This window comes from Colobus angolensis, unplaced genomic scaffold (assembly GCF_000951035.1).
Source record: "Colobus angolensis palliatus isolate OR3802 unplaced genomic scaffold, Cang.pa_1.0 Scaffold109, whole genome shotgun sequence".
NCBI lineage: Eukaryota > Metazoa > Chordata > Mammalia > Primates > Cercopithecidae > Colobus > Colobus angolensis.
Genome location: NW_012111919.1, coordinates 6,807,522 through 6,825,416, shown reverse-complemented (window position 1 = coordinate 6,825,416; position 17,895 = coordinate 6,807,522). Strand labels below are relative to the sequence as shown.

General features: G+C 35.4%; 1 protein-coding gene across 1 annotated transcript in view; it reads right to left on the bottom strand.

The window, feature by feature from the left end:
* NCOA1 (nuclear receptor coactivator 1) overlaps positions 1–17,895 on the bottom strand; it is a 278,111-nt gene that overhangs the window by 131,116 nt on the left and 129,100 nt on the right. The gene's annotated exons all lie outside the window — the stretch shown is intronic.

Sequence of the window (17,895 nt, the reverse complement as noted above, 5' to 3'; positions counted from 1 at the left end):
CGATCTCCTGACCTCGTGATCCGCCCGTCTCGGCCTCCCAAAGTGCTGGGATTACAGGCTTGAGCCACCGCGCCCGGCTGCATTCTACTCTTAAACTTCTGAAGGACTCATTTATATGTCTTTTAAAAGTTGTTTCTGGCTGCATTTGTATATATATCCTTTTTCCTACTTACAAATTCTGATTTTTTCATATTTTCAGTTATCACATAATTCTTTAGTTATGTAACACTCCTATAATATTTTATCTTCAAATTTCTAACTGAAAAAGTTTACAAACATTTTATATTTGTAATACTTCAAAAAGATGGTAGTTGACATCTGGTTCTAGTAATGATGAACTACCTTATATTGAACTAATTTGCCCACAGATAACAGTTATAAACTCTGGACAAAATATAAAAAACAACTATTTGAAGAAATTGGAAAGTGACCAAAGCAGACAGAAATTGTAGGGGTTCTGACCATTGAAAGAAAGGAATTATATTGAGTGAGATACACACTTATGAGACTCTCCTGGAAGGGAACTCTTCCCAGCACTCCCACTTAAGCTCAGAGAGGCTAGGTTTAAAGGAGAAAACCACAGTCTTATTGGCTTGAGGCATTAAAGAATGTAAATCAGAGCTAAAAGAAAGTTGGAAATTGAGTAGACTAGATTACAGATCTTACTTGAATTTTGCCAGTTTTTGCACGCACTCATTTTTTGTATGTCTTTTTTACAATTCTATGACATTTTAACACATGTACAGATTCACATAACTATACCACAATCGAGATTCACTGCTCCATCACCACAGGTGAATTGTTTCATGCTGTTTATAATCACATCCCCCTTCCCCTTTCCTTAACTCTTGACAACTGCAATCTGTTCCCTATTTCTATAATTTTTGTCACTTTGAGAATACTACATAAATTGAATCATATAGCATGGAATCTTTTCAGGTTGGCTTTTCAAAATTTATTTTATTTATTATTTTTATTATACTTTAAGTTCTAGGGTACATGTTCACTCAGCATAATGCCCTTGAGATCCAACCAGTTTGGTGCATGTATCAATAGTTCATTCCTTTTTATTGCTCCATGGTACAGTGGTGCCACAGTTTTTTTTCACTATTTGTCCTGTAAAGTGCATTTGGGTTGTGTTCAGTTTTTGGCTATTATAAATAAAGCTGCTATGAATATTTGTGTACAGGCTTTTGTAAAAACATTCGTTTTCATTTCAATGCCCGGGACTGTAATTGCTGGGTTGTATAGTTAAGTGTATGTTTACTAGCCAGTAATGTAGCTATCTACTAGAAGATAAATCAATACTCTTCAAAAAGAGTTAACAATCCACAATGTCATCCACAACATCCAGTATGCAATAAAAAATTACTAAACATGCAAAGAAGCTAGAAAATGTAACTCCAGATCAGGAGAAAAGGTGGTCAACAGTAGCACACCACAAGTTGATTTAGGTGTTGGAAATACCTAACAAAGATGTGAAAGTAGCTATTATAAATATGTTTAAAGATTATATATATATACATATATATAAAGGGTAAACACATGAGAAATACTGGCAGCATATGGAAACTGAGAAAGAAATAAACGGAAATTCAAGAGCTAGATCATTCAATAGCAAATTTCAAGATTCACTGGCCAGACTTAACAAATTCTACTGTGGCAAATTCTACTGCCACAACAGTAGATTTGTGACAGCAGAAAAACAAGTCAGTGAACTTGAAATGAAAATAATACCCAGTCTGAAGAAGAAAGAGAAAAGAAACCACACAACCACACATACCCCTTCTATAATCTGGGGAAAACATACACACACACACACACACACACACACACACACACACACACACACACACACACACACGCCTTCTGTAATCTGTCGGCAATACCAATGAGAGGAGAAAGATACTGGGGCAGAAATAGTATTATGCGGAAATAATGATTGAAAATTTTCAAAATTTGGTGAAAAATGAACTGTCCGATCCAGTGTGTCTCAATAAATCCCACTCAGAACAAATACAGAGACATCAACTCTGGCAAAGTCGAGTCAAACCACTAAAAAAAAATTAACATAAAATTTTGAAACTAGCTTGGTCAAGGTAGCACATCAAATACAAGAAAACAAAGATATAAATGGTAACTGATTTCTCATTGGTAACAACAGAGGCAAGAAGATAATGGAATAATTTCTTCCATTAAAATACTGAAGGCGGGTAGCCCTATCAACTCACAATTCTATATCCAGCAAAAATATCCTTCAAAAAACTGAAGGCAAAATTAAAAACACTTTAACATAACCAAACATAATCTGTTGTAAGATTAATATACAAGAAATACTAAAGGAACTTTTTCAGGCTAAAGAGAAATGATGCTAGGTAAAGTCAGATCTACAAAACAGAAGCAAAAGCATCAGAAATCATAAATACGAGGGTAAATAAAAAGGACTATGTATTTTTTATTCTTTAAAAGATGTACATATTCTTTCTTTAAAAGATAAGTGATTATATAAAAATATATTAAAAATATAAAATATTGTGGCATTTGTAATGTATTAAATGTTAATCATATTACAATAATAACACAAAGGATGGGAAGGTATAAATGCAATTATACTGTTGCAAGTCTCTTAAATTTCACATAAAGTATTACAACATTAACTATAAATAAATTTATAAATTAAGGATATATATTTTAATTCCTAGAGCAGCCACTTAAAAATTATAAAAGAGTAGTGTCCAAAAGGTTATAAGGAATTTGAAAATATAAGAAAGTATAGCTAAAAAGTTAACAGGAATTATCAGTACTCTACTAAAAAATATTTGGTTAACCCAAAAGAAGGCACGAAAGTAGGAAAAGAAGAACAAGGAACAAATGGTATCTTAAACCCAACCATATTAATTACATTAAATATAAAATAAACATTACAATTAAAAGATGGAAACTAGAGAAAAAGCAAACCCACACCATAAGTTGTCAATAAGAGATACAGTTTAAATATAAAGATACAAATAGGTTGAAAGTTTAAAAAATGGAAAAGAATATATTACACAAACAGCAAACATAAGAAAGCAATATAAATATCAGTAAAAGTAGACTTCAGGACTAGGAATGTAACTAAAGATAAAAAGGGAAGTTTTGCCGGGCACGGTGGCTCAAGCCTGTAATCCCAGCACTTTGGGAGGCTGAGACGGGCGGATCACGAGGTCAGGAGATCGAGACCATCCTGGGTAACAGGGTGAAACCCCGTCTCTACTAAAAAATACACAAAAACTAGCCGGGCGAGGTGGCGGGCGCCTGTAGTCCCAGCTACTCGGGAGGCTGAGGCAGGAGAATGGCCTAAACCCGGGAGGCGGAGCTTGCAGTGAGCTGAGATCACGCCACTGCACTCCAGCCTGGGTGACAGAGCGAGACTCCGTCTCACAAAAAAAAAAAAAAAAAAGGGAAGTTTCATAAAAGAGTTAATGCATCAGGAAGACAGAATCATGATTTTAAAAGAATTTTTAATTGTTTTAGAGATGGGGTCTTGCCCAGGCTGGTCTTGAGCTCCCAGGCTTAAGTGATCCTCCTACTGTGGCCTCCCAAAGTGCTAGGATTATAGGTGTGAGCCACCATGCCCAGCCAGAATCATAAGTTATGCAATTAATAACAGAGCTTCAAAATAAATGAAGCATAAACTAACAGAACTTAAAAGAGAAACAGAAAAATCCTACATATCATTGAAGATTTTAACATTCCTCTCTCAATAATAGATGAAACAGCTAGATTTTTAAAAACCAGTAAGGAAACAGGAGATTTGAAGAACAGTGGTAACTAGCTTGTCCTAAATGAACATTCATAGAACAGTACATCCAACAACTGGCAAATGTACATTTATTTGCAAGTGCACATGAAACCATTATTCAACATGAAACAAATGGTGAACCATTTTTTATGTAACACATTTCTAAAGACTGAAATCTTAAAGGGTATGTTCTCTCACTACTATGGAATTAGAAACCATTAACATATCCAGAAAAGTCTTAAATAGGTAGAACTTTGACAACATACCTGTTAATGACCTACAGTGAAAGAAGAAAATGCAATGGAAATTAGCAAACAAGTGAAACTGAAATAAAGTAAACAAATGACATCAACATTAGTTGAATGACTCTGAAGCTGCATTTATACTCTGCATACACATACACACACACACACACTTTTTTTTTTTGAGACAGAGTCTCCCATTATCACCTGGACTGGAGTGAAGCGACACAATCTCGGCTCACTGCAACCTCCGCTTTCCAGGTTCAAGCGATTCTCCTGCCTCAGCCTCCCAAGTAGCTGGGATTACAGATGCCCATCACCACGCCCGGCTAATTTTTTGTATTTTTAGTAGAGGCGGGCTTTCATTATGTTGGTCAGGCTGGTCTTGAACTCCTGACCTCATGATCCACCTACCTCGGCCTCCCAAAGTGCTGGGATTACAGGCATGAGCCACCACACCCGGCCTATACTCTGCTTACAGTTTTTAAAAAGTTCAAAATCACAGATATAAACTAAAAATAATACATTTAATATTATAATCAATGGAATAAACATGGACAACTGAAAACAACTAAAACTAAAAGTTGTTTTTTTGAAAAGGTAAAAAATTGATAAAACTTTAGCAAGACTGATCAAGAAAAAGTTACAAACACAAATTACTAATACTAGAAATGTGACAGATGTCACCACAGATCATACAGATATAGTGTTCTGAACATTATACAAATCAACTCAGTAACTGATATAAAATGAAAAATCTCAAAAAATTAAGTTTTTTATTTTATTTATTAAAATAACCACAGAAAGAAACAGACTGTATGTATTAAATACATTTGTAATTAAAAACAAAACAAAACTCCAGGTCCAAATGGCATCAAAGGTAAGCTGTATCCAACATTTAAGGAAGTAATAACAGCAATCTTACACACTTCCAGGAAAGTAGGAGAGGGATACTTCCCAATGTGTTTTATTAGGCTAGCAGAACCCTAATACTAAGACCTGGCAAAGATATTAACAGAAAAGAAAATCAGCCTCAAGAGTACAGATTTATTAAAAAAAAAAATCAAATTGAATCTAGATATATATAAGAATAGACTATTATCAAGTGGTATACCTAAGGATTTAAAATTCAAAAACCAATATTCTGATGGAGATTAATATCCAGAATATACAAGGAACTCAACAGCAACAACAATGATCTGATTTAAAAAACGGGCAAATAATCTGAACAGGCATTTCTCAAAAGACATACAAATGGCCAAAAGAAGTCATACAAATATATGAAAACATGTTCAACATCATTAATCATCAGGGCGATACAAATCAAAACCACAATGAGGTAATCATCTCATCCCAGTTAGGATGATAGCTATTACCAAAAAGACAAAAAATAACAAATGCTGATGAGGATGTGGAGAAAAGAGAACTCTTCAACACTGTTGATGGGAATGTAAACCAGTAGAACCACCATGGAGAACAGTATGGAGGTTCCTCAAAAGAAAAGAAACTACAAATAGAACTACCATATAATACAGCAATCCCACTACTTGGCATTTAGCCAAAGAAAAGGAAATCAGTATATCAAAGAGACATCTGCACTACCATGTTGACTGCAACACTATTTACAATAGCTAAGATATGGAATCAACCTGGGTGTCTAACAACAGATGAATGGATAAAGAAAATGTAGCATAGATACATAATTGAGTACTATTCAGCCATAAAAAAGAATGAAATCCTGCTATTCATGGCAATGTGACTGGAATTGGAAGAAATAAGCCAGGAACAGAAAATTAAGCATCACATGTTCTCACTCCTATGTGGAAGCTAAAAAAAAAGGTTGATCTCATAGAAATAAAAGTAGAATATAAGATAACTAGAGGCTGGGAAGCATAGGGGGAAGAGGGTTAGGGATAGAGAGAGATCTGTTGAAGGATACAAAATTATAGCTAGATAGGAGGAATAAGTCCTAGAGTTCTATACCACTGTTGGATAACTACAGTAAACAATATATTGTGTAGTTTCAGCCGGGTGCAGTGGCTCACGCCTGTAATCCCAGCACTTTGGGAGGCCGAGGCAGGTGGATCACCTGAGGTCGGGAGTTCAAGATCAGCCTGACCAACATGGAGAAACCTCGTCTTTACTAAAAAATACAAAATTAGCCACACATGGTGGCGTACGCCTGTAATTCCAGCTACTTGGGAGGCTGAGGCAAGAGAATGGCTTGAACCGGAAGGTGGAGGTGGCGGTGAGCTGAGATCATGCCATTGCACTCCAGCCTGGACAAGAGCAAAACTCCACCTCAAAAAACAAAACAAAACAGACAACCCCAATATATTGCATAGTTTCGAACAGCTAAAAGGAAGATAATGAATGCGTGCAACATAAAGAAATGATAAATGTGTGAGATGATGGATAGGCTATTAATAATTACCCTGAGCTGATAGCCATACATTATATGTATCAGACATCACTATCTAGCCCATAAATATGTACAATTATTATTTGTAAATTTAAAAATTAACATAAAAAATTTAAATCTAAACAATTTACCATATTAACAGAATCTTAAAAAAAATCCCAATGGATGTGGAAAAAGCATCTGAGAAAAATCAGCACCCATTCATGATAAAACTCTCAGTAAGCTGAAAGTTAAAAGTTATTCCTTCAATCTGATAAGGAGGATAAATGAAAAACCTACAGCTAGTACTTTATACAATGGTAAAATATTGCAAGTTCTCATAATACTGTGTTCAAGTCAAGAATGTTCACTCTCCCCACTTCTATTCATCATTGTATTGAATATAGTGCAGCTCCTACTCAGGGAAAAAAGGCCAGAAAAAGAAATAAAAGTTAGGGAAGAAAGAATTAAAATTGTCTTTATTTATTTAAAAATGGATTTTTGGTCAATAATTTTAAGGAATCTGAGAACCAATTATTAGAATTAGGTGAATTTGGCAAGGTGAATATACTATACAAAGGTGAATACAATAAAGTGAATTTAGTAAGGTGAATTCACAAGGTGAATATACAAATATCAATTGTTTCTATATAAATGTAGCAAACAATTGGAAAATAACATTTAAAAACAATTTTATTTTTTATTTATAATAGCATCAAAAACAAAATACTTAGGAATTAATTTAATAAAACCTACGGCAAGACTTAAAACTTTGCTGAAAGACACAAAAAGAGATCTAAAAAACACTGATTTAACATGTTCATAGGTTTAAAGACTGAATAGTGTGAAGATGTTAGTCCACTCCCAGATTAATTCATATATTCAAAAAGAAAATGAATGGTTTACTTTATGCATATCTGATGTATTTTACTATCAATAAATACAAACCTATTTTTAACAATACATTTGTAAGTGTTTTTTAATGTCTGTTTTGGGTTTTTGCTTTTTATAAAAAAACTATATTTTCTCTAAATCATGATGATTTCCCCAATGGTGAATTCCATATTAAGGTGGAATGTTTAATGTCAGCAAACTGAATTGCCCCTATCAATTGGATCCTGACCTCTTACTGCCCCTCCAAATTCAATGTTTTTATATTTTCAATAATTTTTTCTTTCCTTGACTTAAACTCATACTTCGAAAACTCAAAGAAACTTAAACTTCCAGCTCTTCATATTGGCTTATAGTTAAACTATTAAAGAAAGGGATTTATAGTTAGATTAGCCCATTATTCTCATTGTATATGTCTAGTTTACCGCATTTGTAATAAAGTTAGTGCCCTAAAACATTTCATAGGGGATGACATTCCTTTTGATTACTACTTTGTGATTGATAAGTAGTCTATATATATGGCAAAGATAGTCATCCACAAACCCAGGTTCTGTCTTCTTATTTGACTTCCAAGAAAAGGCACTCCCGAATATCATTTGTGTACTTTACCATGTTAGCCAAATAATACCACCATCTTTTATAAAACCTGAGAGTTTTCATGAGTACATTTATTTATTTATTTTAAGTACTTTTTCAAAACCAAGCAGTAACTAAAGTCAGATGGATTCCTACTAATGATTCAGGGTCCCCAGAACAGCTTGCTCATGCTGACGAACTCATGGCCAGTCATGCAAGTGAACAGGGAAACCATGCTGATGGGAGGCTGAGCACAGTCACTTAGGGACTGCACGAAGGCAGAAAAGTACATGATGAATCCATATTCAAAAAAGATATGCAGATGGTGAGAAGTGAAAAATATAAAAACCAAGAGATAGGTGACACATAGAGACCAAAAAAGGAGAACTATGAAGGAATAGGGGGAAAAGAATGATGCAGATCATCTGATGTTTGTTATTATGGAATCAGTAAGATTATTCTTAAAATATTAATTATTTAGTAATTATTACATGATCACCTGTGCAATCCAAAGTTCGATATTTTGAAAGTATTTTCTAGGGCAGGTATAGGGTCCCTCACACCTGTAACCCCAACATTTTAGGAGGCCCAGGCAGGAAGATCACTTGAGGCCAGGAGTTTGAGAACAGCCTGGGCAACAAAGTGAGCCCCGGTCTCTACAAAACAATTTAAAAATAAGCCGGGCAAGGTGGTGTGTGCCTGTAGTCCTGGCTACTCAGTTGAGGGGCTGAAATGGGAGTATCGCTTGGGCCCAGGAGTTGAAGGCTGCTGCGAGCTATGATTGTGCCACTGCACTCCAGCCTGGGCAAAAGAGCACGATCTTGTCTCGGTGGTGGGGGCGGGGGGGTGTTCCTCCCCTAGGAATCCAGGGTAGGAGACCTGAGACAGATGGAGCAAACCCTTAATAAACCCCCACAGCTATTGGACATGCCTGAAGCTTCCAATTCCTTTTAAATTGTCTCTCATGGGTAAAGGCCTTTCTATCTTCATTGTCTGCTTCAGATGCGAGATTTTGTCATATGTACTGGCTAATGCAGTACCTCAATTCCCATTTACGAATCAGATGAGAAAGCAAGGTGACAGAAGACTGCCTATAATGTACCTAACACATAAAAGGAAATCTAGAAAAAACTCTTGCTTTGTTATTTTGGAGTTAGGCAAAGGGCCAGAACTTAAAGCTATAAAGAAAAACACAACAACTAAATACCTATAGATCTATTACTCAGAAGTAACAATAGTAAACACTGTGATGTATTTATTTTCTTTTTAAAGAAATGAAGCATCACCAATAAAGCTAAAGTCCCCATACTCAGAGCCCGCCCTGTTCCTTCCCCCTCCCCTTGATAGAGGTAACCATTATTATGAATTTGGTACATATCCTTCTGGTCAATTTTTTATATCATTTTTAGACATACATATATCCATAAACAATGTAATGTTTTATGTTTTGAAATACACGTTTAAAATGTATATATACCATACATATTCTGCATTTTGCTGACTTCATACATTATGTTTTGGAGTTCTATCCATGTTGAAGTGTGCATGTGTTCTGTTCATATATGTATGTGAATATACCACATCTTAGCCATTTCTGTATTTAGGTTGTCCATAGTTTTTATTATTACAAATAATGGCTCAATGAATGTTCTTATACACAGCATCTTGTTCAGATCTTCATATGCGTAAGTACAAGAATTTCTAATGGCAATATCCAGAAGTAGAATTTCTAGATTGTAATATTTCCATATGTACAACTCCACTTGCCATCTGGCAAACCGTTTACCAAAATAATTGTTTCAGACTTCCACCAGAGTGTGTGGTTTGAGAGAGCCATTTTTCCCCATATCCTTCCCAATTCTTGATATAATTAATTTTCTTACCCTATCAAATGGATGAAAAACAGTATCTCCTTTCAATTTGCATTTCCCTGAATATTATGGAGCCTAGGTATCTAAGTTTGCTTTTTATATTTCCTATTCTTTAAATGAGTATTGGTCTATTTTCATCCATTACATTAGACACTCAATAAGCACTTTGCTTTCAATTATGAGAAATTTTCTTGAATTATACTATTCATTTTTTCTTTCTTTTCATTTATTGTTTTCCCTTTTGTGGAATGTTTAATAATACAAAGTTGGCCCTCCTGGACTAGTATCTTTATTTTATCTTCTGTTTATTATTTCTTTGCCCTTTTGCTCTACTTTCTAGAAAAATTTCCTCAACTTATTGTCCAACATTTCTTTGAGTTTTTCTTTTCTACTATATGTTCTCAATTGGTAAAAACTCTTTTTTGCTCTCTGAATGTTCTTTTTAAAATATCTCATTCTAGCTTTATAGGTGCAGCATCCAGTCTTTCTGCATGTACATACCTGGGTACTTGCATACACGTGTGCATGTGTGTGTATGTATGTATATGTATCTATATATGGCTGTATATGTTTATATGTGTGTACATGCATACATATACATAAAGTTTTCTAGGTGGCATGATCTATTTTCTCCATTTTTTTTTTCTATTTGCTTATTTTGGTTTCTGTTATTCATATTAGAAGCTTTCCTCAGATGCCCAGTGGTATTCAGTTCTCTGGGTACACAAAGTTGACTGAAAGCTCTAGTTACATACATGGGGCTTATCGATTATGACCTTCCCTACAACAGGGCAATCTGTCCAGGCTCTTTGTGAGGACACAGATATTTATGTGAGAAACCTGGCTCCCATTTTCTAATGCTTAGCTTATTTTTCAAACACCTGTATACAGGTAAAGTAGTTTCACACTGTTAATCTATACCCCTAGAAGAAACAAACTTACCAAGTGGAGTACAGTATTTATGTATAGTTATTTTTGTCTTTAGATTTTTCTCCTTGAGTCGGTGAGATTCTCAAAAAGATTCCTCCTGTTTCCTGCCTGGATGTTAAAGGGCCTAGTTTTCAATTTGGGAGCCAGTAACAGAGAAGGGGGCCAGGAGTTCTGAGCATTGGAAATGTCAATACTCAATTCCTCTCCACCTTCAATGTGACTGGTGTCCACTAGCCCAGAGACCCTCTGTTTTAACGTGTAAGATGGACCTCAAGTCTCCCACCTGTCAGGATGGGAGAAGTGCATAAGCACAGTGACAAAGAGAGAAGAAGGAGATCAGGGCAACTAACGGCTTTTTAAAAAGCTTTTAAACCATCTTCCTCATTTTAGTTCACTTCCCTTCTTAACTTCCAGAGTTACATAATATATAATATCTGAGCCTTTTGAAGATTCACCAGTATCAGTTCAACTGGTCATCAGATTTCTTCCCTTAAAAGTGGCTTTTTCAAGTTTAGTGAGATTGCTACTACTATATACCAGCTATTCTACCCCTTCAAAAAATTTGTCATATTCCCTCCCATTCTCCTAGTCTCCCTGGATTTATGACTTTTTAAAAATCCTTACTTATCCTATTTTTGTTGTTGTTTAACTAAACTGTTGTTTTGAGAGGGAACAATACTAAGTGCTCAATCTACCACTTTTACCCCAAATCAAAGACTATATATTATTATTTCTAACATTTTATTTATTTCAATCTTCCTGTTATTTTGTAATTATTCAAAAATTTTTACTTCATGTATATATTATCACCTTAATCTTTTTGAGAATTTAAATATCCACTTTCCTGACATTTTTGAGAACCCGTAAGCAACAGAAATTACTCAATAACATAAAGAATTATATGACAGAAATAGAGTTAACCATAGGCAGCAAGGCTATTGGAAAGGTTTGGGAAAAGAACCAGCTTTCGACCAAGAGAATGTCCTTCTGTACACACAAGCTGAAACCATGGATTGTGAGTTTTAAAAGGCAGGAAAAAAAATCCATCTTTCATTACCAACTACTGCCTTATGATATGTCTGTCAAAAGAAATTGTGGTTTAATGTTCTCTCTCTTTTTTATCACTGTTCTTAAGTCTATTTTATCTAAGTATCGCTTAATGTTCTCTCTTGTAAGGAAGTAAAAAAACAAACTTACCAACTAGAGTACAGTATTTATATACCTAAAGGACAGTAAATTCTCTCACCCTGGTATACTAACTGTGAGGTGTGATTTAAGTTTGTTATCAAAAACAATTAAAATACCAATGATTTACATATTATTTACTTAAAATTAGAGTAGATTCAAGATTATTATAATGTGGCTTTAACTTATCTTCTTTAGGATATACTTTTTGATGGGGAGAGAAAAGAACAAAGTTAGTCAAAATTCCCAGTGTTCTGGGACTCATAGTTTAGGTTAGCTATACTGCCATCCAGCAGTGAGTCATTATAAATAAACCATTAACACTAATGGCAATTATAAATTATTTTGGTGGCATGGAGTTACAATTCCATAGTAACTTATTATTTTACCCCAAATAAAATTTAAAAAGAAGGTGCCTGAAAAAGAAGGTTTTATGAGATCAAATTTTGGGTGAAAAAATGCAAGATTTTAATAAAAGAATGATGAAAGAATATTACCAACTTTCTTCTTAATGATGACACAAGTCGTGCTCTCCAAATTGAAGATGAAAAAGATTTAAATAAAATTTGAAATCAAACCATCCATATTAATGTTAAAAACACTGTAAACATTGAAAATGCTGTAAATTATTCGATACATGTATAGTTTATTTGACTTTTCCATAGACTTTAAAATAAAGTTGTTTGCTTTTTGTAGTAGAATAGCAGTGCCAGGCCTCTGAACCCAAGCTAAGCCATCATATCCCCTGTGACCTGCACGTATACATCCAGATGGCCTGAAGCAACTGAAGATACACAAAAGAAGTGAAAATAGCCTTAACTGATGACATTCCACCACTGTAATTTGTTTCTGCCCCACCCTAACTGATCAATGTACTTTGTAATCCTCCCCTACCCTTAAGAAGGTTCTTTGTAATTCTCCCCATCCTTGAGAATATACTTTGCGAGATCCACCCCCTGACTGCAAAACATTGCTCCTAACTCCACCACCTATCCCAAAACCTGTAAGAACTAATGATAATCTACCACCCTTTGCTGACTCTCTTTTTGGACTCAGTCAGTCCACCTGCACCCAGGTGAAATAAACAGCCATGTTGCTCACACAAAGCCTGTTTGGTGGTCTCTTCACATGGACACATAAGACAAGCAGTATTTACTTATTTTTTTATCTTTCACTTTAATAAAAGTGATTTCATTGTTTTTATGATTACAAAATGCTTTTATGAAAAACTTGCAGTCTCTCTCCAGAAAAGAACTCATTTATTCACATAATTTTTTAGGTGACTTTAAAAATCTAAGAATTCATGAGTGCTGTTAGAAGACATAAGTGCATTATGTTGGAAAGATATGAAACCTGTTGTTGCTCTGTGGCCAGAGCAAGAATTGCAAGTAATATATCTGAGCACCATTAGTAAGTGGCAAGAATTCCACCAGTGGACCAGTAATAAAGAGAACCACCACCTCAGAGAACGTCTCTTGCATACATGCAACAAGACATATGAAGAATAACGTTCATGCTAACAAAGTTTATAAGAGCAAAAAGTAGGAACAACTCAAATGCCCATCAATAATAGAATCTGGTATATTGATACAATAAAACTTCCCACCAGTGAAATAAATTAACAGCTTCAGTCACCCACATCTGCCTATAGGTAACCACATTCCCTTCTTATAACCAAGATGAAAAGTATAGATTCTGGAGTCCAACTCCATTTATAGCTTTTTGACCTTAATCTTTCCATGCCTCCATTTCCTCATCTACAAAAAGTGGGATAACACTTGTACCTAGTCAAGAATTGTTCAGAAAGTAAAGATTTAATATTTTTAAGTTACTTAAAACAGTGTCTGGCACATGATAAACAACATGAAAGTGTCTGATTAATAATAACCAGACTATAGCCAGCTAAATTTAATTTAGTTTAATTTGTCTTCTACTTGGCAGCCACCTTTCTAATAAATGATGGCAGCATCATGTTTTCCCTTAGTTTTTCCCTGACTTGCGTTTCACACATTCCTTTAGTTATTCATTATATCCTCCTGTTTCAGTAACATATATTCAGGAGATTTTAGGTATCTTTTTTTTTTCTTTCTAATCTCAATGTTTCTAGGAAGAGATTAAAGTTTACATTCTAAGTTTAATGATAAAGTGTAAAAAAAACCCCAAAAACTCAAACAGTACAGTAAGAAGTCAACCCAGAGTATTTCGTTATATCTTAATTTTTGCTTCTTGTTCCTTTTGAAAAAAGGTAGAATATAAACTTTTATAAACTGGGTGTTTAAAAGTCTGTGTATCAACTACTAAATCTAAAATATTCATGACTCTTACATGCATCATTATATTCATGTTAAAGAGGAAAGCACTAGTAGATTTCAATATTACTAATTCTGGGTGCAGTTTAAACATATCTCTTTTGAAGACAAACTATTCTCAAAAGAGTGTTGCTACTTTTTTCAATGCTCTATTATAAGTGCCTGCAAGCATTTGCCTATTTATTAAGTTCTAAACTAAATTCCTCTACTCTCCTTTACTTTTCCCCATCCACAAAAAGGTACCTTCATACCCATTCAATCGCTGCTACCCAAATCCCAGATATCACCACCCTTTAAGTTTTACACTATCACACTTTATATATTCAATCATCAAGCCCCACCTTATCTATTCCCCTGCACACACACAAATCCAGTATCCTATTCCTGCTTACACACCCCTTCCACAGGGTTTTATCTCACTTATGATAAAATCCAAAACTCACAGCATAGCCACTCTCCCCAAAGCATACTATGCTTTAACCACACTGGTCTTTATTAAAAGTTTCTCCTATTCCCCAATCTTTCTTCCTTACTCTACAGCCTTACCTACAACATATTACCTGCTGTGAATAATCCCTCATGCCTTCTTCATCTATCCAATTCCTATTCATTCTTCCAACTTCAGCTAAAATTCTACTTCTCTTAACCCAGTAATGTAAATGAGCCTCCATGTACTTTCATGACATTTTCTTATTTTTCTTCACAACATTTTTTCCACTATTTTTATTTACATATTTGTTGTGTCATTATGTGCTTATTGCGTATCCCTCTCACTCAACTGTAAGCTCCACGCAGGTATTTGTAATCTGGAGCAGAGTAGATATACAACATTTAAAAAAATTAATGTATGGAATTAATGAGCCTGCTCTAACTCAACAATCCTAATATAGTTAAAAGCTCAAAGAGAATAAGCTCTGATCATTACTGGTCAAAGAACATTACAAATTTTTCTATGCAAACCCATGAGCTTCAGAATAATGGCACAGGGTGGGGTACATACCAGATTTTTTTTTTCTGAGATGGAGTTTTGCTTTTGTTACCCAGGCTAGAGTGCAATGGCGCAATCTCAGCTCACTGCAACCTCTGTCTCCCAGGTTCAAGCAATTCTCCTGCCTCAGCCTCCCAAGTAACTGGGTATAGGAACCCGCCACCACACCCAGTTAATTTTTGTGTTTTTAGTAGAGACGGGGTTTCAACATGTTGGCCAAGCTGGTCTCGAACTCTTGACCTCAGGTCCTCCACCCGCCTTGGCCTCCCAAAGTGCTGGGATTACAGGTGTGAGCTACTGTGCCCGGCCTCCCAGATTATTAATATAAGGAATTAGGCACAGATTTGAAGGTGAGAACAGAGGGAGGAAGGAAAACTAAAGCACAACTAGTACAACTGCTAGATTAGCCTCTACTACTTGGAGGAAGAGCATTTTTGTATCATCATTCTGCAACACAATTTCTCTCTGTATTTGCCACAAGGCAAGAGAAAACAAGATGTCAGAGAAAATCCACACTCAAAAAGCTAAAAATTAAACCTAACACCTAAACTGCAAGTGTTTAGTTCTTTCCTAAAGAACAACTCTACTTAATCAAAAAGCTTCTACTAAGGACCATCAAAACCAAGTTGTTCTAAATCTCCAAAACATTATGGCAGGATACTCAGATAGGATTTTAATTTCCAATATAGGTTTTATATGTATTAGAAGATGGCATTCTACTAAGGACCAAGAAAAGGTAAATATTAAATCTCTTTAGGTGACAGTTAAAACTGGCATACACTTTATCAGATAACTGTTTGCATTACTAATTTTTTTTTTTTTGAGACGGAGTCTCGCTCTGTTGCCCAGGCTGGAGTCCAGTGGCTGGATCTCAGCTCACTGCAAGCTCCGCCTCCCGGGTTTACGCCATTCTCCTGCCTCAGCCTCCCGAGTAGCTGGGACTACAGGCGCCCGCCACCTCACCTGGCTAGTTTTTTGTATTTTTTAGTAGAGACGGGGTTTCACCGTGTTAGCCAGGATGGTCTCGATCTCCTGACCTCGTGATCTGCCCGCCTCGGCCTCCCAAAGTGCTGGGATTACAGGCTTGAGCCACCGCGCCCAGCCTACTAATTTTTTCTATGTGCAGGTTCTATCTACTCTACCACACTGTTAACTGACAACGACAGTCTTACCAGCTCTTTGTACCCCTTAAAGATAGCAAAGAACAGCTACTAAAGTTAACAGTAAAACTATCTGTTTCCAAGTATTTAGATTTATTTTTATCATATTTCTAAATTACATATTACCTTTTAAAGTAGTGACCAGCATATGTACTTAGAAATTTTAATAAGTAATTCCATTTTTGGGGGATGCAAAGTTTAATTATATAACAAAGTGTGCTAATTTATATCACATGTAACCATCACTTTCCATATGGTGACATGCACAGTAGTGGGGGTAGGGGGTAAGGAATGATAAACAGAGACCTAACCTTAACTTAAAAAAGAAAAACAAAAAGCAAAAAACAAAAAACAAAAAAAAAAACAGGTATTTTAAAATCAAATTATAAAACATGTGCTTTTTATTTCTTTTACTCAGTATACATATTTTCTCTTTTCTAACAGGCAGTCATTCAATTCTCAAATATTAAAAGCCTAATATGTGATAGGCTTATTTGTCTTGTACCAAGTGCTAGGGATACAGCAGTGAACAAAAGAGTTGAAAGGCCCCACTCTCCTTTAGCTTACATTCTAGTAGAAGGAAAAGAAAACAGAATAATGAAGTAGAGACTGACTAGGAGAGATACTTTAGAAGAGTGATTAAGAAAAGTTTATACATTAGGGGAATATCTGAGCTAAGACCACATATAAAATCTTAACCCCACAATTATTCAGAAATCAATTATTTCATAGTATGCATGCAATGAAAACCCAGTAGAAATTCTTATCCTCTTGTACCAATCTTGAAATTCTCACTATTAACAAAATGATGCCTATATTTAGATATCCAGGTAACATCCAAAATTTATTAGGTCAAAAAGAAAATCCTCATCTCTACCACTTAAAGTCGCTGCTAAATACACTGCTATCACCAGCAACCATACTACCACTTTCCCAGCTCTCTTGGTCCTTAGAACTGCTTCAGTCAGCTCTCCTTGCTTTTCCTATATTCAATCCATTAAAATCTCCTGCTGATTCTTTCTCTCCAGTGTTTATCAGAACAGCATCACATTCATTATTTTTAAATCATTATACTCCATACTGTTAGCAATCCGAGTCTGAAGCACTTTAGCAGCACGTCTAACTACTATCACTGGTCTGCCTATGCAGTATGTCCTGCTGAACAAGTCCCCACATCCCATGTCACAATGTCACACCCCTAGTCACTACCCAACAGTGCCTTTCCATAAAGAATTCCCACTCTTGCTACCTTGCATTCAAGGTCTCCCATTATCACAGCCGGCAATGACAGAGCTTAAATATACATGAGGAAAAAGTGACTAAATTAGAGAAAAACATACACACTGCTACAGCTGAAGATTTTAATGTCCCTCTCTTAGCATTTGATAGAAGAACCAGACCCCTCTAAAATAAAAATCAATAAAGATATGGTAGATCTGATCAGCCACCTCGACGTAAGTGACATTTTTAGAACACTATACCCGGCCGGGCGCGGTGGCTCAAGCCTGTAATCCCAGCACTTTGGGAGGCCGAGACGGGTGGATCACGAGGTCAGGAGATC